The sequence below is a fragment of the Lissotriton vulgaris genome, chromosome 2_1 (genome assembly GCF_964263255.1).
Source record: "Lissotriton vulgaris chromosome 2_1, aLisVul1.2, whole genome shotgun sequence".
Classification (NCBI taxonomy): domain Eukaryota; kingdom Metazoa; phylum Chordata; class Amphibia; order Caudata; family Salamandridae; genus Lissotriton; species Lissotriton vulgaris.
The window spans coordinates 839,584,479-839,601,992 of record NC_141687.1 but is presented as its reverse complement, the minus strand read 5'-3'; the positions used below and the strand labels follow the sequence as shown (position 1 = coordinate 839,601,992).

The window sequence follows — 17,514 nt, the reverse complement described above, 5'->3', positions numbered from 1 at the left end:
GCAGTGGCATAGAGTGAAATGGTGCTGGGAAGAGTGGCGTAGAGTTCAGTGGTGTAGAGTGCAGTGTTGCAGAGTAGAGTGGCGTAGAGTGGAGTGGTGCAGAGTAGAGTGGAGTGGTGCACAGTAAAGTGCACTAGCATAGAGGGGAGAGATGCGGAGTGTAGTGGTGTAGAGTACATTGCATAGAGTAGAGTGTAGTGGCATAGCATGGCAGAGAGTGCAGTGTTACAGAGTAGACTATCAAAGAGTGCAGTGTGGTATACTAGAGTGGTGTAGAGTGCACTGGCGTGGAGTGCAGTGGAGTAGTGTGGCAGTGAGTGCAGTGTTACAGAGTAGACTATCGTAGAGTGCATTGTAGTATAGTGGAGTGGTGTAGAGTGCATTGGTATGGAGGGCAGTGGCGTAGAGTGGTGCAGAGGGGTGCAGAGTGGAGTGGCATACAGAGCTGTGGTCCAGAGTAGAATAGAGTGGCATAGAGTTCAGTAACAGAGTACAATGGTGCAGAAAGCAGTGGTGACTAAAGGAGTAGCGTAAAGTGTTGCTGGGTACTGTATAGCGGCAGTGAGTGCAGTGGCGGAGAGTAGATTGGCGTAGTGTGCATTGGTTTTGAGTAAAATGGTGTGGAGTGCAATGGCGAAAAGTGCAGTGACATAGAGTCCATTGGTTATGACTAAAGTGTGTGGGGTGCAGTGGTGTAGAGTGCAGTGTGTAGAGTAGTGTGCAGTGGCACAGAGTACATTGGAATGGTGCAGAGTACAGTGGAGAGGTGCAGAGTAGAGTGGAGGGGCACTGAGTGCAGTGGCGTAGAGTAGATCGTTTCAGAATAAAGTGGAGTGGTGCACAGTTGAGTACAGTGGTGTAGAATGCATAAAGTGCAGAGTAGATTAGAGTGTCAGAGTGCACTGTGGTAGAGTGTATTGGCACAGAGTAGAATGCAGTGCCAGAGAGTGCAGTGTTGCACAGAGTGGCATAGAGTGGAGTGGCACAGAGTGTAGTGGTGTAAAGTGCAGTGATAAAAAGTGCAGTGGTGCACAGTAGAGTAGTGTGGGATAGAATGCATTGGCAGAATACAGTGGTGTTTAGCAGAGAGGTGAGGGATGAAGTGGAGTAAAGTGGAGTGGTGCAGAGTAGAGAGCAGTGACGCAGTGTGGAGTGAAGTGGCATAGTGTGAAGTGATGTAGTGTAGACTCCAGAGGTGTGGGTGGTGCAGAGTAGAATGGAGTGTTACATTTGCAGAGACATACAGTTTTAGTGATAAAAGTGTACAGCACACAAACGATATTGTGTCCACTGTGCTCTCTCCCCCAGCGCTGCTGTCACCCCTGGAAGGGTTCTACTTGCTGCTGACTCGCTATCGAGGGAGTCAGAACGCCAAGTTCACGCCGCACGGGACTCCAGGGACCAGGAGCCCGTGCATGCTGGCACCTGTGAGTAGGCCCGCCCCCAGCTCACCGGGGCTTGATAACATCTTGTATATCAACAAATCCGGAATCCGCAGCGCGGGACGCGCGCGGGACGCGAGCGGGACGAGCCGGACGAAGCCCGCACAAAGGGCGGACCTTCTGTGGCCGTCCGGGGCAGGAGGAGGCAGGGCTGGGCCACCCCCCCCCCCCTTTCATCTGCTATCAAAAGGTACTGTTCATTATTTGTTTGCCTACTGTCTATGGGCCAATAGGACTGGAACAATGGGGAAAAGAAAAAATCCTGAGGACATCAATGACTCTATTGGAGGGGCGTCCAAGGGAGGAAAGCATCCAAAGAGACAAAAGTGTAAGCTTACCAGAAAGCGTCAGCCACATCCAGGAGGAAATTGCAGAATGGACAGGATTGATGAACTTGTGCAAGATTGCACAGACCTGTTAACAGTCGCCCCCAGCCTAGGGGGGAGAATTGTGAGGTTGAAAGCTCTGGGGGTGTGAAGGGTGGGAAGAGTAAAAAAGGGGGACTAGCAGTTATACCTGAAATGTTTAGGGGCAAATTAACCTCAGGGGCTAAAACGTCATTAAATAAAAATAGTGAGGATAACTCAGGCCAGAGCGGATCTATTGTAATCTCCAACCAGAGCTCCGATGATTTTTTAAACTTACCGTGCTCTAATAGATTCACTGTTCTAGCTCAAATTGAACACTCCCACTTAGATAATGGGCTGGAAGCGACAGAACCTGGATTACGCCCAGCAGCAGGTATCCCTGAGGTGGTCTTTGAGGCAGCTGATCAATCTGATAATCTTCTGTTCAAACTGGTAACCCATCTATGCGACCTAATAAAGGGTATGCAAGTTAAGATTGACCACTTAACTAACGTTGTTGGCCCTCTAAAGGTGGAATGTAACAAAGGTCCTTTACCAACTAAAGCCCCTAGCGCCAACTGGGCAGGTGTAGTAGGCCGTGCAGGAAATGTTCCCTCATTGTTAAGCCAAAAGTCTAGACCAGATCCCATTGCACCCAAAAGTTCCAGGAATAGTGAGGTTGCCAGATCAGGGAATTTAGTGCCTCCAGACAAATAAATACTTACTCGAGCGCCACGATCAAATCCTAACTAGTGACGAATCAGGGCATTTGGGGGGTAAGCAAACTAATAGGGTAAACCAGGCTGAGCAGAAGCTTCCTTCTAGTCGGCATCAAGTGGGCTCTGTTCCATTAAACATTGGTGCCATGAAACCTAATCCAAACCTCAGTAAGTCTCCATCAGTATACCTGATTAATATACCCAAGCTCCCTGTTGGTAGGGATCGCGAATCACCTGATACCCTGACCAACAAAGCCATTCATTGGATTAGGCATGTAAGGGGATGCAGGTCAGTGATTACGGAGGACATTCTACGCGCAAGTAGGCTTACTTTCCAGGGTGATGCCTATGATTGCATAGAACTCACTTTGAAAAATCCAATGGTAGCCGGAGAACTGTTAAATCTAGAATTCAGATCTTGCTCTCCGGATTATTCTAGGATTCAGATGAGAGAAACCCCCCCCCCGCATTCCTGGAAGCCTATAAAAGGGAAGCAGGATGAGGCTTATACGGGGAACGTTCGAGACTAGACTGTAACAATGGACTTCAATTACGAGTCCCAATAAAAATATCCAGTGAAGTAGCTAATAGTGAAATAACTGGGCAGGATTTAAGTAGTATTGTAGTAAACCCTTTTAAAAAGCAATCTTTACCAGCTAGTTCCCCTGGTGAGTCCATCCCCCCAGATACCAAATTAGAGTTTGCAGGGCAAGATAGCCCTGCGCCTATTATTGGTAAATCTGGATCTGTCCTTTCTTGGAATATAGCTGGCTTGAAGTCTAAACTAGAGTCACCTGAGTGGGTACTATTTATCAGGGAATATGAAATATGCTTATTTCAAGAAACCTGGTCGATGGAACAACTACATCTCCCTGGTTATTTGAAATTACAGTATCCCTGCAGAGAAGGGAAGGAGGGGCCGACCAGTTGGAGGGCTAACGATATGGATAAGACAGGATCTTGGGGTGGAAATAAAAACCATACCCACCAACCATAGGGATTTGCAGGTACTAAGACTTAAGTTTCCAAATCTTGTATCAGTCTATGTTTATAATGTATATGCGAGAAGCACTGGGGGTAGAAAATCTGAGGTCTTATTGCTCCTGGAAGAATTACTTGAAAGTCGCCATTTCCCCTGTAATATAATTGTCGGGGGGATTTTAATGTTAATTTTGAACCTCTTTTGAATGGAAGTTGGGATGTATCAGACGAGGAGGATAGGGAGTGGGGGATTCCAAAATTGGATCTTGAACCGATTAGCAAATGGTTCGATGTAGTGGTCCAAATGAATTCTCTTTGTTTAAATAAAGGTTTAAGAGCAACTAATGGAAGGGCGACAGATGACAAGGCTGGGGCGTTTACATTTAAGAGTGGCACTCGAAAGAGTAGAATAGATTATATCTTGCTTAACCTGGGCCTGTGGAGATATCTCCAAGACATGCTAATTATAGATAGGGTTGAGAGTGATCACAATCCTTTGTGCATGAACCTCACCTATTGGGAATCTCCCGACCACCATGGGGCTGAGATGGTTCCTACCCCTCCCCAGATATTGTGATATCTAATGATATGCGACACGTCCGATGGTCCAAAGTTTCATTATATAAAGAGAATGTGGATTTTATAATCAACAAGCTTGCCCAGGCAACACTAGATTTAGGGTTGCTAATTAAAGTAGATAAAAATATTTTAAAATTAGAAGGAGTAACTATGATTCACGAGGTTTTCTTTGGTGAACTAAAAAGTCTCTTTATTAAGCTCTGCGGGCGGAATGGTTCCCGCACCCCTGAGGCACCACGTTGGTACTCAGGTGAATGCAGGAAGGCCCGCCTTGACCTGGGAAGAGCTATCAAAACTGAGTCCGCTGAGAATATAAGGGCGGCCAGGTTGATTTATAAAAATGCTGTCTCCAGAGCTAAACGTGATTGTGATGAGAAAAGGTGGAATGACCTTAAGGAGGCAGGATCCCACAAAGACATGCGAAGATTCTGGAATGACTATAAGTGGGGCGTGGATGGCAACCCGGATAAACCGCAGAATTGGGTCCCTCAAGAAAAGTGTGTAGCACACTTCCAGCCACAATATGCTAAGGGGAAGGATACGCAATCAACCGTGGAAGTCCCCTTTGAACCTTGCTCGGAAGATCTCTTTACCCAGACAGACGTTCAGTGTGCTTTAGATCTAGTGGTCCCTGGTAGAGCGCCAGGTATCAATGGTATACCCGCGGAACAATTTCTGCAGGATAAGAATTCCTGGGGTTGTTATATACTCCTTCTGTCAAATATGGTTGCCAGGGGAGCCCCCATTCCTCGTTCTTGGAACGGGGCTGAAATCATACCTGTGTTTAAAAAAGGGGACAGGTCCCAGCCAGGAAATTACCGTCCAATCAGCCTCATTGACACCTCTCAAAAAATATTTGGCAGGCTGATTTTAAACAAAATACTTGACTGGGAACGGGATAACAAGATCTTATTGCATTTGCAGGCTGGGTTCAGAACCTCAATTAGCACGGTCGACCAGGTGCTGCATTTTGCTATGCTGTACTGGAAGACCGTGATAATTGGACACGGTAGTCTATATGCCGCATTTATAGATCTAAGAGCGGCATTCGACCTGGTTACACGTTCCACGCTATGGAATGTCCTCAGTGACATGGGTTTGCCTGGGCCTCTGCTATCATTGGTTAAAAGACTTCACAAACAAAACTATGCACAGATCAGGTGGGGGAGTCCTGGGAGTGTCACGGAGCAGTTCTCAGTGGAAACTGGAGTATGCCAGAGCTGCGTCCTGGCACCAACTCTATTTTCTTTATACATTAATGACGTGGCTAAAATATTTATTGACTCTAATATTGATGCACCGATCCTTGCTGGAGCAAAAGTTCCTATTTTAATGTTCGCAGACAATTGTCTTTTAGTAGCAAAAACTCCTAGCGGGCTTCAAAAGGGTTTGCGGCTCTTTGAAGAATTCTGTACCGCATGGGGCCTAGAAGTAAACGTGCAGAAATCAAAGTTTATGACTTTTAATGCTTCTAAATCTTTTAAGGGTGGCATGATCATGAATAAGCGTCCTCTGGAAAAGGTCCAAGCTTTTACCTATTTGGGAGTTTGTATTCAGCACAACTTCTGCTGGAAACATCAAATTGAGCTGGCCACTCTAAAACATAGGCAGCTTTCTGGGGCCCTGAGCCAGGAGCACTCTAAGTCCCTCACTAAACCAATATCACCGGTATTGGCGGTCTACAAGGGTAAAGTGGTTAGTTCCACTTCATACGGGGTTGAAATGTGGGGAACTGAAAATCTTAGGGGGATGTCAGTCTCTGAAAATTCCTTTCTTAAGAACCTAATAAAATTACCACAGAGTACCCCTCTGAATCCTCTCTTCTATGATCTGGGGATGTCCCCAATAGCGCTTATTGCATCTCTGCGACCAGTTTTATACTGGAGGAGGATTTGGATCACCCCTGAATTAGAAACCTTCTCAAGGGGCCTGCTGGATATAATTAGAAGTGACATCTCCCATGAAATCAAGTGGCTAGGGCATATCCGGGGCCTCTTGATTGATTTGGGTTGACGGGATCTGTGGGAAGATCCAACAAATGTAAGGTTCCCTCCTAAGAAGGTTCTTAAAGAACTGTATTGGCAGCTTGTGGTCTCCAGGACCTTTAGGTCTATTTATTCTGGGTCCTTGACCGGATTGTTTATGGACATTAAAAAAGTGCCAAAATTGGAAGCCTTCTGGGACGTTATCCTAAAACCCTTAGATCGCAAACTTTACTTTCAACTGAGAATTGGGAGTTTACCAGTCGGGGCGTTCACCAGTAGATGGTCCGGGGGAACCAAGGCCGCTTGTCCATCTTGCTCAGCGCTCTCTGAAACCATTGGCCATCTACTATTTGAATGTCCCGAGTACGTTGCGCCCCGGAGAATTTGGCTACGCCCAATGTGCAGATTAATGGGCACCGACAGGGGGTCGGTGGCAGTTAGAATAATTCGTACCTGCACAGACACAACAGTTTATATAGCTGTGGCAAAATTCTTGGGTTGGGCGTGGACTATCAGAAGTAGAAGGCTAAAAGATTAATATGTATTCATGGTGCCAATCTAAAAACCCTTATCTAATGTACTATAATTTGATTTTAAATGTGTAATGGATTTTGATTTTAAATGTAAATATGTATAATTTTATCTAAACTTGTATTTATATGTACAGTTGCTTTTATGACAATCGTCGAATAAAGCTTGTTTGACTTTGACTTTGATATTGTGTGGAAATATTATCACCATGTGTATTGAGTTTATGATCGTGTTAAAATATTTGTTTCCACCACACTTTAGAACTATCAAAAAATTGGCTTTATTTGTGTCTTTCTAATTCTTATATATTCTGAAATATCTGCACAGTTCATTTATAGACTTTTAAATGTTGTGTACTAGAAAAATAAATAACATGCACCCTCCTTTTTTTAAGCACAACCTCAGTAGCCAGCACAATTGTCACATAAATATCCTCTTACTTTGAAGTCAGAGAAAGAAAAGTAAACTCCAGGCTCCCTGGAAGACAGAACCCGACACATGTCCTCTGTTTTTGAATGCATAGCAAATGTGAAAAGGTAAGAAAAAGATGTAAAGGCCTGTTGACAGAAATCTGGTACTGGTGGAAGAATACAGTAAATAGGTTTTTCGGCAACAGAAGTGACAAACTCAAGCTGGTCAGCCTAAAACAAATAGAACCAGCAAATAGAAGGCAAGCAAATGTGAGTTACAAACCACAAAGCCAATGGTAAACAATGGCCAGAATGCATACCCAGAGATGCTTTACGAATGTCCCCAAGATTCCATTAGCCAACCAGATAGCTATGCTGTCTGATAGGCTTTGATCTATAATAAAAGCGGTCTCTTGAAATGGGAGGCAGGATGATGGAGCATATTTAAAATTAATAAACTGTTTCACCTGTGTAATATGACCAATAAAGGAGGTACCTTCCAAAACATGAGAGTGTGTATTTTAATAAGTTAACTGTTTATATATTTCCAAATTCCAGGCATGAAAGTCAGGTTTGTCTTGCTGTAGAGGGAAAGTAGCAAAGTAGGAAAATATATATTAAGGCCTCTAATCGCATTCCCTACCCTCCCACCAAATCCCCTCCCTATAAAACACAGAGATACAACAAGGATGTAGCATACTTTTGTCCTGTGAAATGCAATTCTGGCAATGTTTGAGGAAAGCCAAACTCCTTCTGGGCCATTGGGTTTGGGGTTTACCCCGGAAGAAGAATTTAATTCTCTACACATCAGCGCACAAACACTTGGCAAAGTTTTACCTGAATAAGGGTTCAATGTGCTGTTAAAAGCGAGACCATGATAGCTTTGCTGTGCTTACCTTAGTTGGTTTGGCAAATGAATGAAAGGTATCTTTACTGCAATATCAAATGATTAAACATTATCGAATCTCTTCAGCAAGAGAGGCAAAAGAATCACAATTGCAAGAACTACTATTGGAACCAACATTATTTAATGCAGTACCTTTGTAATAGGCCTGTCAAAAAGATCTAATTGAAAACTGCAGAAAATTCAAAGCGCTGCAGTAAGGCTGTTCAGGTGTATTCCGTTGTGCATAAGCCCTGACTGAGAGAATCATTCCCATCAGATCTACATAGGGCTAGGCAGAGTGAATGTACAGTGGCAAGATTGAGCAAAGCTTACCATACTAATGCCCCATTCGAGATGAAGAACTTTACAAATGACATTCTCTCCTCCAGCCATCCATCACTACTGGTTCTCAATTCAAACATGTTAAACTAGAAGCCCAGGAGATTCACATTGATCACTTTTTGACCTTTGAGAACTCGTAAATGTAATCACTGTACAGATCCCAAGGATCCCACATCCGAGTAACTCGAATGATGTACCTCATTCAGCGTCTTCCTCTGTTTGCAGTTTAGACCTCCAATGAAGACCAGGTTGGGCATCACCGGTCGTGGGTATTCAAACACAAAGTCATACCTCACCAGCCAGATCGAGGCGCGGCCGATGAGCTCCATAATATCCACCTCCTTATGTAGCACTTCTTCAGCGAGGCGCTCATATTGACCATAGATGCTATATATAGCCAAGTGCTCAAGATGGCTAGCAATGAAGTTACGGAACCGCTCTCCAAAGTTCATGTGGTCAGAGTAGGAGGTGTAACATCTTGGGATGTAGGAAGGTGGGCTGGGGGAGTAGGAGACTATGTGCTCTACACTGCAAGGGTAACCGCGGATGACCTGCACAAGAGGCAGATTGAGTCGAGTAGCAAGAATCACCCCACAGGGCAAGGCTGGATCTGTAAACAGAGCATCAAAGTTGCTCTCTTCTAGGTACCTGATCACATCCTTATTTTGTAAGAGACTCATGCAGCCCTGGAACAGAAGGCTGACATGGTACACTAACACGTTGTATTCCTTTGTACCAGCCATGAACTGCTCTATGAGAGACGGCTCATCAAAATTGAACGTACCAAATATTTTATATCTATCATTAAGATGCTCTTGTGTGTACGGCACTGGGTAGGTCTTCAGCGTGTAATGTTGAGATGGCTGGATGAGAAAAGTGACCTCAGGAATAATAACCACAATCTCATTTCCACGCTGTCCAAGCTCCTCCACTATCGCTTTGATGCTGAGCCAGAGGCTTCCATCTTGAGGCACCACCAAGAGCTTCCCACCCTCAGCTGTGCTCCAGAACAAGAAAAGGAAAAGGAGGGGTCCCTGTGGAGTCATCTCAGCACTGGGTGCTCTGCTACAAAGAGCATGAAAGCACTGGCTTTTGTAATCAGGCTGCCTGGCGGCAGGCCACTCAATGATATCTGGCAAAAGTGAGTGGTGCTCAAATATTGAACTTTAGCAAGGCATCCAAAAATCCACTGTGTTCCATACAAAGAGGCTAATGGTTGCACAAGTTTTAGATTGACGGGTCTAACTAAAAAAATAAATTTTTAACTCCGAGCTTATATAAGCACCTAAAGATTCTCTTAGGTGGGTGTTCAAGATAGAGACGAGGACAGAATGTGAAAAGGCTCACTCCACTAAATGTTTGTTAAGTAAAAGCTTTCTGTGTTGTATTAATCATGTCTCAACAGAATAATTGTGACCAAAATTATTTCGAGTCAGAAAAACAACGAGCTTGGCAAAAAGCTACCACAAGGTAGGGATATGAATGCGTTGCACATCTTACAGAAGAGCTACACCCCCATCCAAAACGTAACTTTTCTTCTGCTCGTCCCACACTGAATTACTTTAATATCTGTTCATTTTTTATTTGTTTTTCATTCAGAAATTTCCCTTGGAAATTATTCTCTAGTCAAGTGAATTGCTTTCCAGTGAAAAATCCCAACCTCACCTCATTAGAATTTAAAAAGGAACTCTGTCACGAATGAGGACATTTTCAAGTCTATGACTGATGTAAGGAAGATCGTCCTCCATCAGATTGAGTTCTGCATCGATTCAATTGATCCAAATTGGCTGAACTGGCTCCAGAATAAGACAAAATGTGGAATAAAATGTAGGAAATTATGTTGTAGGAGGTGTAGGTTCTATCTAAAAGGAAGATGGACAGAATCATTCAAGATGCACTATCCTATGCATGTGAGAGATGACCACATATTTGACACCCACTGAACAGGAAGCATAAGTCCACACCCTCGTGCTTAATTTGAGCTGGTAGTTGCAGGAGGGACCCATCGGCACTCATGTTTGGGTGACCGCACTTATTTTTCCTTGTCAGACTTTAACCTACAACGTGAGAAAGAAACAGAAAAGGGGTAAACATGTTCAGCAGTCAAGTTCGAATGCAATCGGTCTATCCGTCCTAAAAGGACAGATTGGCAGATTGGATATGAAGGCAATTATCCTTTAAACTCTTTTTCTGGACGCTACGGGGAATCTCAGCTTATGTTTGCAACGGAATTAAAGAAGATTGCTTCACCTATTTTGGAAAAAATAGATTCAACCCTGAGGAAGTCAATGTTGGACGAAACACGTTGGCTGGGCTGGTGCATGCATTCTCGCATATGACTTCAAAATAAAGAAAAATTGAAAAGGAATTTCAAGACTCCATCTACACTTTTTGGACTTCGTGGAGTTTGAGACACTGATTGTATTTTACAGACTAATTGTATATAATTGTATGCTCCTTTTCATTACTTTATAGTTATTTAATTCATTGAGGTAGCATTATTAAACGCACATTTAAAATGCTTTTTTCTAGGGGGCGTAGCCAAAATGGCGGCTTGGTAGGATGCGAAACTCCGCTCCTCTGGCCCCGCCGATCCTTTGTATATGCCCCATCCCCCGGCCTGTGAATTGCGGAACAATGACTGGTACCGACCTATGATCCCTCCGGTATTGCTGTGAGGACATACGCAGGCCGATCGAGTGCTCCTGACTGGGCTCCTGCTGAGACCGCGCTGGAGCTCCCACGAGCGAGGCGGCAGCCACAGAGATACCACTGGTGAGACCTGGGTGTGCTCCGCTGCAGCGCTGCCTGAGTGAGCCCCGGAGCACCAGATCCTATGCAACTGCAGTCTTTCACGCCGGCTAGAGGTCCCAGAAGACGAGCTGCCCTCGCGCTGCAGGACTACAGGTGCGGCCCGGAGCGCGGACTGTCGGGCGCCCACCATTTTGCCTCCTTCTCTGCTCCAGCCTGGTCCGTGCATTGTAAATGTAAATGTAAATGTAAATGTGTTTGTATGTATATAGCGCACTTCTTCCCTGGGGTCTCGTAGCGCTGTATTTATACCACTGTGGACCCCTTCCTGGCTTTCCTGTGAAATGTCCACTCCTGGGCACCCCCCAAGGTGAAGCCAGGCATCCATTACTATTAACTCTAATTCACAGGTTTGATGCCTGGTATTATTAACTAGCGCTGACATTTAAAAGATGGCCGCCACTATCTACACTCCAGTCCTATTTTAGTTTTTAACTATAGTAGTTTGCGTTATTTGTCACGCCCTTAATAATGATGTCACACACCAGGAACTTCACAACATGAACTAGCGTAGAACGGGACGAGTTATATCCCTCTATAAGAAGATATAACGGTAAGATTTGAGAAAACGACAATCTTGTAAAGCGCATTACGCGCCGCTATGTAACATGTTGGTTTGTAACTATCAGATACGCTATTAGTGTAAACGTGTACTGTCTAGTACTAGTTAAGAATGGTAGCATGACTGATTTTTTTTTTTTTTAATTTGTTTTTATTGCAGAATTAGAAACCATTGCATATAATAAATCAACCAGCACACTCATGGTGTCCCCACGCATGGATAAAATAAACAGTAAGTCGTGCACAGCCATTTAGCCCGTATCCCGGAGGCCGGGCGGCGTAGTAATCCGTACTTCCAGCAAGAACATCACAGTGAGCATCCCGTAGGGATGATTGGTCAATAACAGCTTTACGTATCTGCGTTTTTCCCCCCTAAGCTCCTAATCCTCCCCCCACACCAGCCAGCAGTTACTAGCATCTATTTAGGCGAGCGAAACTCGTGGTCCCGGACCCCAGCCCATCTAATGGTGGGTCCCTATCGCGTTGGTCTTATGTGTCCCTGTCCCTCCCTCGCTGCCTATCTGAGCTCTCCTGTCACGCTAGGGACACGTCCAACCCCGGGAATAACTGCTGTGCTTCTTGACCTGGACCTCGGTGCCTAATACTACCCCCAAACAACCCCCAAACAACCCCCCCCCCCGCAACCGCTGCCGATATGGGCCTTATTCTCATCACTACAATGGGGCTTGCTACAGATCGATTGATGCCGTTACACTCTCAAGCCTCATGGAGCCCGTATACACAAATAGCTTATTCTTCGTCCTCCACGTGTGTGGGAACCAGAGCAACAGACACGCCGCCATGTCAAAATACACCTCCCGATCAGTCACCGCATTCAGGAGTTCCCCAACTTCCAACCAGTATGTCTCCAGCTTTGGACAGCCCCACAACAAGTGATCTATATCAACCTCCAATGCCAGGCACCTCGGGCATCGCGCCTCCTGCACCCGGAAATACCGCTTAATCTTCTCCGGGGTCAGGTAAGCCCTATGCAGGACGTAAAAGTGTACCTGTTGAAAGCGTGCATTCCTTGTCCCCTTCCATGTTCGCTTCAGGATATGTCCCCACACCGTGTCTGGGATGGGCCTACATATGCTAACCTCCCATTTCGATTTCAGGCCTAGGAGCGGATCCAACCCCTCGTGCAACATCCTATTATGGAGGCAGGTCACCGCTTTAAATGTACCTGCGGCCATCACGACATACTGGCAGGCCATGGTCGTTTCCGGCTCAAGGAGCCCTCCTTTCCAATGTTTCTGCACTGCCGCCACCACAGCCGCATGCAAGAGGAAGCTCCCTTCCGGCAGCCCAAACTGTTCCTGTAGCGTCTGGAAGGGGACCAACGTTCCATCTATATACAGATCACCCACCACCTGCAATCCCAGCTCTTCCCATTCCAGCAACGGAGACCAATCGCCACCATGCGGCAGCGCGGTCAGCATTCCCAATGGTATCTCCGGTGCATAAGGTCGGGACGTCTGTGCTCTCTTCAAACTCCTATGCCAACACAACCTGAGCGTCTTTTCCTCCATAGTGAGGCCTCGTAACTCTAATTTCTGCTGCATAATAATGTAAGCCAGGACGTGGCGTTGTATGCCATTCCCTCGCTCGTGTTCCGGCCCTCTGAACACCCTAGCCACGTGCTGCGTAAAAACCTGAAGCTGCGCAGCCAAATAGTACAATTCAAAATCGGGGACTGCCATCCCCCCCTCAAGCTTGGCCTAAGCAAGGTGTTCAAAGCTACTCTACGTCGTCCGTGCCCCCAGAGGAAGTCGATTATCATCGTCCGCAGGTCCTTAAAGATCCTCTGAGGAATCCAAATGGGTAGCGTGCGGAAATAATAAAGTAACCTTGGGAGCGCCACCATCTTCAATAGAGCTACTCTACCCAGTACTGACAAGGGGAGGGAGGCCCAAAAGGATATACAGCCTCTCAGTGCTCTTATACAACGCCCAATATTACCCTCCAACAGATTCGCGACCTCATGGTAAATGCGGACTCCTAAATAAGTGAAACAAGATGGCTCCCAGACCACACCCAAATCACGAGGGGGGCATGGTGTGTCCGCCTTAAGCGGAAAGATGCAAGTCTACGTCCAATTAAATATAAGGCCTGACAACCGACCAAACTCGGATAACATATCCATCGCTCCCTCCAGAGCCTGTTCTGCATCCGCCATGTACAGCAGCAAGTCGTCCGCATATAGAGATATATAGTGCAATTGCTCACCTCGTTCAATCCCCCGGTACATGACTCCTGACCTGGCTCGCGCTGCTAATGGTTCCATTGCTAATGCAAACAGCAATGGGGATAGCGAACACCCCTGTCTCGTTCCTCTACAAACCGGATAATCCGCGGACACAAGAGTGCCCAGGCGCACCCTCGCTGTGGCCGATGAATATAACACTTTCGTCCATCTATGAAACCCCTCACCAAGACCAAACTTCACCAGGACTTCTTCCAAGTAGACCCATTCCAGGCTATCAAAGGCCTTCTCAATATCCACAGATAACACTGCCGGAAAACCATCTGCGTCCGCAGCGCCATCCAATATCCCAATTAGGCGACGAATATTGAGCGTCGTGTTCCTTGTAGGGATAAACCCTGCTTGGTCCCTGTGCACCAACCTGGTCATATGTGGAGCCAACCTGGTGGCTAGTATGCGGCTCAATATCTTGTAATCTACCGTCAACATGGACAAAGGCCTATATGACTTCACATCTGATGCCTCTCTGCCGGGTTTAAGCAATGGTACTATCAACGCCTCCCTCATCGATCTGGGCAGGTACCCCAACCTTCTAGCCTCTTCGTACACCACCAGTAATCTGGGCGCCAAACTATCCACAAACTTCTGGTAAAATTCAATTGGCAGGCCATCCACCCCAGGCGTTTTATTCCTCGCCATGTGTTTAATGGCCGCCCTGATCTCGGCGAGCGCGATAGGCCCTCCCAAGTCCTTCGCATCGTCGTCATCCAGCACCGGAAGCTGCATCAATTCCAAGTAATCACTGATCTCCGAGGCCTCTACCCCCAGTTGGCACCCATACAACTTCGCATAATAGGTCCGAAAACACTCCAGCACCGCTGTCTGCGAATAAACCATCTCCCCTGATGCAGTCTTTATGCTCAAGATTGGGCAGCCTCTGATTTCAGGATTAGCGAGCCTGGCCAGGAGCGTGCCTACTTTATCCCTCTCAGCATGCGCTTTAATGGCATATTGCCTATAATCATAGCTCCGCAGCCGTTCCGTTTCAGTCGCCACTGCCTCTTTGGCTTCTAATAACCGGGCTTGTAAGTCGGGTCGGTCCGGTCTACGCTGTTCCAGACCCCTCAACTCCTCTTCCGCTTTTGCAAGCGCATTCAACACCGATGTTCGGGCATTCGAGAACCTACCCATACACACTCCTCTCACCACCACTTTCATCGCGTCCCATTCAGTGGACCTAGTATGAGCTGTACCCTCGTTTTCCCCAAAGTATTGGTCTATGCCTCGTTGGACCGCGCCACTAAACACCGAATCTTCCAAGGTGTCGGGCCGAAGCCGCCATGTTGGAATCGCGGATCTCGCCCGTTGCCATTGTACGAATACCAACAAGGGATTGTGATCCGAGATGGTCCTGGTCAGGTATTCTGCATGGGTGACCATTGTAGCCAGGGAACCACTGCACAGGACCGAATCGATCCTGACGTGTAAGGCGTGGAGGGCCGAGAAAAAGGAATAATCCCCACTATCCTGATGTTGCTCCCGCCATACATCTAGCAGTCCCCACCTCTCTTGCCAATCCTTCCTATGTGCAGCTAGTCTACGTACTGGGGAATCAGCCAGTGGTGGATGCGACCTATCCAATGCCACATTAGTGATTGAATTAAAGTCCCCTCCCAGAATCACAGGACCCGCCCAGAAGGAGGCCAGTGAGCACGACAGGCCATCAAAAAAGCGAGCCTGGTCAACGTTTGGGGCATATACGCAGCACAAAACCACATCCCGGCCATATAACCTCCCCTCCACCGCCACCTATCTACCCTCAGGATCCACCAGCTGGTTCACCATCTGGAACGGTACGCCCGCTCGAACCCATATCAGCACCCCTCTAGCGAATGCTGAATAAGTGGTACCGAAAACCTGACCTCGCCACCTCTTCTGTAGCGCAGTGCATTCTTGTTTAGGTAAGTGAGTTTCCTGTAACATTGCAATCTGAACACCCCGCCTCACCAGATAAGCATGCACTTTGTAGCGTTTGATCATTGTTCGCAGTCCTCGGACATTCCATGTTAGGCATTTCAAATTAGGTAACGTCCCCATGATAATCCTTAACGATCCAATTCAGGTACAGCCAGTCATTGCCCACATCGCAGCAGTTGCTCCCCCCCAAAACAATTGTAGAAAAAACTCCCCAAACCCCACTCCCCAGGACAGAGCCTAATAACCCAGTTTCAGCCCTGTTCCAAACCTTGAACTCAACACACATCAGTCTAATCTGTGGTCGCCACCACAGAAGGCCTTAAGGGCCCCAAGGGGGTGAGTTATTGCCGACCCAGGGCAGGCGGAGTCCGCGCCCCGCGTCTTCCATCCCACACTTCTTATGCAACACCCTACCTGCCAGCCCTTCTAGTACTAACTGAGTATTTCTACGTGAGAAGCGCAGTGTCATAAGTCCCATACATGAGTTATCCATTAAAGATCCCATCAGATGTCTGTGGGGTGACCGCAGGGCCCTTCGAGCTCTCCGCCTCCGATAGTTCTTCTCCGGTCCTGCCTCCGTCCTCACCAGAGTCCGATTCAACCAGTCCACTCTCCTGTTGCGACCTCGTGATGCTCGCCGTCGCCGCCAGCGCCCCTCTTTTGTCCGCAGCCATTTGACCTTCCCGTTTCGCTCTCTGAAGCTTGTTACGCGAGCGGATTCGTTGAGATTTCCAGATCTGAAGCGGTTTAGGCCTCTCCCGCTGACTTTTACCAGTTCTGTCTGTGCCGGCGCGATACAACTCTAGCCACGACCACGCTTCATCAGGAGTCTGAAAAAATTGAGTGTTCCCATCCAGGATGACTCGTAGCTTAGCCGGGAAGAGCAACGAGTACTGAATGCCCTCCTCCCTCAGCTCTTTTTTCACCGCCAGGAAGGATGCCCTGCTCTTTTGAACTTCTTGCGTATAGTCCGGGAATATCGTGACTCGGCTATTTTCCACCTCAAATGGGCCCAGTGTTCGAGCCCTCTGGATTAACAGGTCCCGATCTTTATAGTGTAGGAGCTTCACCACCATCGGTCTAGGAGGGCGGCCGAGCGCCGGTGGGCGAGCCGGCACCCTATGTGCCCGTTCCAGTGAGAAGAAGGATGAGAGGCCCTCCGGCGACACCACCGTCCGAAACCAATTTTCCACATAGGCCACTGCGTCATCCCCTTCGATTTTCTCCGGCAGGCCTACAACCCGTACGTTGTTCCGTCGATTACGGCTTTCGGCATCCTCCGCTCGTCTCTCCAACGCGTCCAGGCGGCTGAGGATGTCCGTTATTTTATGTTCCGCGGTCACTACCGCCGGTTTCAGGTCTTGAAGCAGTTGCTCATGGTCCTTCACTTTGTCCGCCAGCTTAGCATGATCCGCCCTCAGGAGACCCAGCCCTGTGGCGACCTGCGCAATGTCCTGTTGCAAAGCCTCCTTAGTCGAGGTTATGGCCTCTAGAATAGTATCCAGCCGCTGATGCAGCCGCTGCTCCTGCTCCATCATCAGCGGGGAAGCTCGGGCCTCACCTTCATGGGACAGCGCAGTAGAGTCCTCCCGGCCCTGTTCTGCAATGGCCGCCCCGCCTGCAGCCGCCATTTTAGGTGCTTCTGGCGTCGTCATACGGCCGCCCCTGGTCTTCTTCCAGATCCCGTTATCCTCTGCCCGCGAGTCGAGCGCACCAACAGTTATCGTAGGGCAGTCA

At 47.4% G+C, this 17,514-nt stretch overlaps 1 protein-coding gene and 1 pseudogene across 1 annotated transcript in view; both read right to left on the bottom strand.

Annotated features, from left to right (window-relative positions):
- The window catches only part of LOC147731260 (UDP-glucuronosyltransferase 1A5-like), a 629,871-nt gene that overhangs the window by 489,189 nt on the left and 123,168 nt on the right, over nt 1-17,514 (bottom strand). The window lies entirely within an intron of this gene.
- On the bottom strand, nt 8,369-9,268 carry LOC147731261 (UDP-glucuronosyltransferase 1A6 pseudogene; annotated as a pseudogene).